The sequence below is a fragment of the Mastigoproctus giganteus genome, chromosome 4 (assembly GCF_048544385.1).
Source record: "Mastigoproctus giganteus isolate SK-2022 chromosome 4, ASM4854438v1, whole genome shotgun sequence".
NCBI classification, from domain to species: domain Eukaryota; kingdom Metazoa; phylum Arthropoda; class Arachnida; order Uropygi; family Thelyphonidae; genus Mastigoproctus; species Mastigoproctus giganteus.
The window spans coordinates 57,525,751-57,531,750 of record NC_143578.1 but is presented as its reverse complement, the minus strand read 5'-3'; positions in this window follow the sequence as shown (position 1 = coordinate 57,531,750).

Sequence of the window (6,000 nt, the reverse complement as noted above, 5' to 3'; positions counted from 1 at the left end):
CTTGACGAGGGAACCAAATGTAGAATTAGACAAAGTAATATTTATATACGATTGACCCCCATAGGACAACAAGAGAGGAGGATAATTGGGAGTGTTCCAGACAGTCAAATTCTTAGTCCTATTGAACTCTTCAAGTAACTCTCCCTTTGGGTCCGAGATAGGACTGTTCCAAAGGGTGCAGGATGCATTAGCGTCCATCACGAAAATAATCTTTCTACCTGTTAGCCTGTGTAAAACGTTTTCAATATAATTTAGAAAAGGATTGATATACTGATGAGGCTGGCTGCACTGGAAATAAATGGAAATTATAAAAATTTGGCCGAAACTACCCTCCAAGCAAGCACAAGCAGTGTGAGTAGAACAAAGACCAGCTATCTTGGTCACTGTGATTTCCGGAGCAGCAACAACTAGAGCTGCCCAGCAACAGCGTTGGTGCCTTGACCAGAAATATCTGCATTAGACTGAATGACCCTACAGCCAGAAGGAAGATCTTTGACTGCGCCTTTATAAAAATAGACTTGTTGAAGTCCAAGAATATGTATTTTATGTTCAATTATTATTTTTGGACAGATCATTCGTAACAGAGATGCTACGCTGGTAGTTCAGTTGCAGCACATTAAAGTTTCCTCTAATATCCATATTTGTATTATTATTATTATTAGCCATATGGTGCAAGGAAGCCTGAGGCTTATGCTGAACCGGCCAAAAAAAAAGTTACCCTGAAAGAGAGAGAAGTAGAAGGGAATCACCAAGAAAGAGAAGAATGATGATATCCAGCTCAGGACCCTGGGTATGCCAAGCCCATACTCACTAGATATGAGCCCCTGGGAATTATTTGATTTACTAGGAATCTGTTCTTATTTTGGTAGCTGATTGGGCTCTTATATATTCAGGACACTTACTATCTCTGTACGAATGATCCGCCTTTCGCTTTCGAGCCTTACAGTTGGGGCAAACAACGGGAGCCTCCATATTCGGACAATCAATTTTATGGTGACCAATGTGGCCACAAGTACTATCAACCCGGTGACAATTCCTGGGCAAATGGCCATAATTTAAACAACGGACACATCTAGACGCTATTAAAAGGTCCTTCACACCATGGACAGACCAAGTAATATAGATCTTGCCACCAGAACTCATAATTGCCCTTCTAATCCTACCCGAAATTTAAATGTCCGATGACTGTTGTTTCTAATCCTAGATTTAATTTTGAATATAATTTTAGTATTTTGTTTAAATTCCTCCTCTGAGATGCCCAACTCAAGAAGATTTTTACCAAAGAAGTCCTGAAGAAAATCCTAATAATAATAATATCGGGTAGATACACCATAGTTTACCCATTTGCACTTCATATGTAGTTCAAATTTATGGGTTTGTTTGTTTGTTTGTTATTTGCTTTTTAGGAGCATTAGCAACTAAGGCCATATTGCTCCGGGATATGCGGTGGTCATTCCCTGACCTTTCCGCATCCTCCGTATTTGGTGGTGACGGGCTCGAACCCCGGTCTAATCAAGAAGCGTGTGCTACGCACTGCTGCTCCTTCCCACCTGGCTACGGAGGCGCCAAATTTATGGGTAAACTATGGTGTATCTACACCGATATTATATAGTTGTTCTTTAATGAGAAAACAAAATCCAATTTAGAGGTGTCACCTAACCTGTCCAGAACACCCGAATTATTTACAATGTTGGAAGAGTGATTCAACTCAATTCGAGTTGAATGCAAAGGTGGAAAATGCTGTTCTAAAATTGCTGATATCTTTTGCAAAGGTTCTTGAAAGTCTGTAAAACATTCCAAACCCACGCCTGGGGATATGGTAAAATCATCTGGCATAGATGGTGGAGAAGAATACACATTAGACATATTTACCAATGTCCAAACAAACAAAATATATTTTCAACTAGTATGCTTAATTACAATTTAAAACAAAACAAATCAAACTGAGAAACAATAGAATAAAACATCAACCCTGGAAAGAAATCCAGGTCTAAAAAGATTTACTAGTTCAACTGGGCTCACAGTTCCAATTTAACAGTTCACCCAGAAACTGGATGAAAAATCTTAAGATGACTATTTGCCAAAAGTCCTTGGCAGACAAACAGTTCCTCCTTGATAAAACAGTTCCAACCCCGGCAATAACAGCTTTCCAAAACAGTTCTGTAATGTTTAATTAAGTATATATTGCCAAGATACCAACTGAAAACAAGTCAATTTTCAAAATTCCATAACTTCGTTCTTTATCACCAGGGAGCCCTCAAAAATTCTCAAAATGAAGTAAATCCGTGATGTTCTGCACACCAAATATAGTCTCAATCTCTCCAATAGCAACAGAGATATGGCCTTTAATATGGTGATTAAACGACAGCCCAAACAAGCCCAATTGACACTTGAATGGGACTAGTATACGACAACCAAAAGTTTCATTCTTCACTTAAAAATCAATAATTATTATTTATAAAAGGGTTCCTAGGGCCCTTACCAAGGCCTTTAACAATATATAAACACATATAATACATTTCATTTTATTTCCAATTTCACAATTTGAAAAAGGCGGCACCCAAACCACACTTTCCCTCCAATTTTTCCGGACACATCGTTATTTTGGAAGGAAATACTAGAGGAAGACAAGATGGCAGACAATATCAAATACCTGTAGGGCAAGCGTTTTAACAAAAGCCAGACTAGTGAAGGTGGTAAAGCCAAAAGTTTCCTCCAACCACCAACAGCCTCCCTGCAGTCCAAAAAATATTTAAAACTAATTGTTCTGCCCAAAATTTGGAAAGAACAGGGTCTACTAACTAGAAGAGATCAAATTGACATTTACAATCTAATTTTAACAGCCATATTGAGTAACTACTCGTAAACAGCTGAAAATGGCAGTTTTTGAAGATGGACTCAGAATGAGCCAAAATCCCAACTGGCAGTCATGAAAACTATGCCATTTGACTTACCAAACAATCATGGTCTTCTGGGTATAGTTTACTAAAAGTGGGGTTGCCAAAAACCACAATATTGAAATGATAATCGACGAGCTAACTAAACAAGCTAATTCACATCACTAAGGCGTCGTTCACCCCGTATAAAGTGACCAGATGGAAGCATAATTAGAAGGGTTTCATGCCCGGTACGATTAAAAAACCTTTGAAATGTCAACAGCTACTGCTTTAGTTTCACCAAACGTTTCCATAAGCCAGTAGTTGATACTGTTGGAATCCATATTGGCGATCATTGTTCAGAAAGGAGGTCTCAAGATAGTTCAGGATTTGGTAGTTAATGGATTTCTCCATTGCTTTAAAAAGAGTAGAAGTGAGTGCAATGGGATGATAATTGGATGTGAGGGATTTGTCACCCTTATTTTAGGAACTGGCTGGAAAGAGCAAATTTCCAAGCAGAAGGAAAAACACATGTGGAATAGGAAAGTATAAAAAGGCAACGAACAGGAGTAAGCTCAGGACCAGAGATTTTGAGAACAAGTGGAGAAATATCATCAGGATCTGGACTTTTCTTGGCATCAAGATTGCTCAAGTTTTATTCTGACATCTTTTTGATGGAAATCCATAGCAGGCGTTGAGTGGAGTGTATTGAGAATGGCAGAAGATAGTTTACTAAGATCATCAATATAAAAGTTGGAAGAAAAGTGGGATGCTAGTAAGTTGGCTTTATCTTTAGTTGAGGTGGTTCTGTTTAGTTAACAGAACCATCAGGTTTAAACTGAGGTGTCCAATAGCATTAGCCAGACCAGAATGCTTGACTATTGTTTGGACAAGAAGCAGTTTCCTCTTAGCCTGTTTAAAATCGACTATGGGCTGATTAGTAACTGCTTTACAAGTGTTGAGTTTTGGTGTAGGGAGTAAAAAGCGAATTGTGATATGTTTGTTGTTTGGTTTTTAGGAGCATTAGCAACTAAGGCCATATTGCTCCGGGGATATGTAGTAGTCATTCCCTGAAATTTTCTGCATCCTCCGTATTTGATGCAATTGTGGTATGCAGGGTGCTTATCTTGAACAGCCTTAGCACATCTATTGGAAAAACAAGATTTAGATAAAGGATTAAATTTTAAGGTGCAGTGTGGAATTAAGGATTCCATGCCTACAAAAATAATTTCACCGAAATGTTTAGCAAATACTGACATCAGAAGATTTAAAACAGCACTGTATTCTGACCAAGGAAAAAAAAGAATAGAAATTTGCAAATCATCCCATTTTGCATTCTTATAATGCCAAAGAACATAAGGCTTAGAATAGTCATGAAAGAAAGAGCCCAATGAGGAAGAGACCACCAACAAGTTAATCTCAGATGCCTAGAGTAGTGTTTCTCAACCTGTGGTTCGTGGGAAGGTAAATTTTATTGTAAATATAAAATATAATCACAAATAAAATTGGCAATCAACTGTTTACTTTGTTGCCCCTTACAATGTTATTATTATTAGCTATATGGTACAAGGAAGCCTGAGGCTTATGCTGCACCAGCCAAAAAAAAAAGTTCCCGAGTTACCCCGAGAGAGAGAGAGAGAGTCAAAAGTAGAAGGGAATCACCAAGAAAAAGAAGAATGATGATATCCAGCTTGTGACACTGGGTGTGCCAAGCCCATACTCACCAGATGTGAGCCCCTGTAAGGGATACTTCCTGATTGGAATGTAAGGATTATTACAACGTCAGACACTGTGTCGCCAGCACATTGTTCTTGAGGCCACAAGCTTTCATCTGTCACAGTTTATCACCAGCTTCTCTGCATGTAATACGTATTGGATTTGTTTTTGTGTATTCATTAAGTATTTTTTACGTTTCACAAAACTAGCATGCGAGAATAACTTACAATTTGTAGAGGTTTGATTGTATATGTTGGGTGAGTCTTTTTAGTATATTTTTAATTGTATTTAATACGTGATATTTTGTTTGAGATTGGAATTATTTATCTGGTAGCAGATCATCTAGTGTATAGTCTTATGGACTATCTAAGTTGTTTGTTTGTTATTTGGTTTTTAGGAGCATTAGCAACTAAGGCCATATTGCTCCGACTAAGTACTATAGGTTCTAATACCTCTCGTGTTTGGGATTTTCATTAAAAAAAAAAAAAAACTACCGACCAGCACAGCCCAGTGTAGAGCTGCAACCTTGAAATGTAAGGAAGATTGGATCTTACCATGATGCCCATCATAACCTCAAAGGACATCAATGATATGCATGTGGAAGAGCACTCTGGACTGGCATTGTGAAATGTATGGAATTCACAGAGGGATCAAATGATGAGTAAATTAGTGTTAGCTTGACTTTTGTTCCAGGGAAAATGGAGTCAATCATTAAAGAAGGAATGCAACATAATGCAGTCACAGCATGGATTTGTTATGAGGTTTTTATGTGGGACCAATTTTATTGGATAGTATCACACAATTACAAAGGTACAAGGTACTGGATGAAAAATTAAATTTTGACATGTATTTAGAAAAGTTTTGATACTGTTATGCATAGTAGATTGCTATACAAATTGGAGCAGTAAGTTACTGCTATGGATATAGGGATGGTTTAGTGCAGTTCCCCCTCCCCCGCCAGGCTCTCGGTATTTTCAATATTTTTTAATTGTTACAGTAACTCCAATTAACCAGCAAAATACCATTTAAAAGTTGTAAATTAAATAAAAATATATACAGTATGTTGTATACAAATGTTTATTTAACATTTACTTAGATAAAAAATCGATAATCGTCATTTGTCTTTTTGATTTAAATTAATTTTTGAAGCAAAATCACGTCACGTTTTCATAATTATATCAATGACAGATGAACTGTCTTGCTGTTTGATGTATCTTATTGCAATTTCAAGCTCTTTCTTTCCTTCTGAATTACATACTTTTTCTTTTGTCATTTTTATCTCCACTCATAGCTTCTGGTTCTTCATCTTCCGCCATTTCTTCTTGACTAACTGCTTTGATAATTTCATCGTCTGGTAACACTTCATTCTGTAGAATGTTATCCATTGCCTACAAGCCATTTATCAATG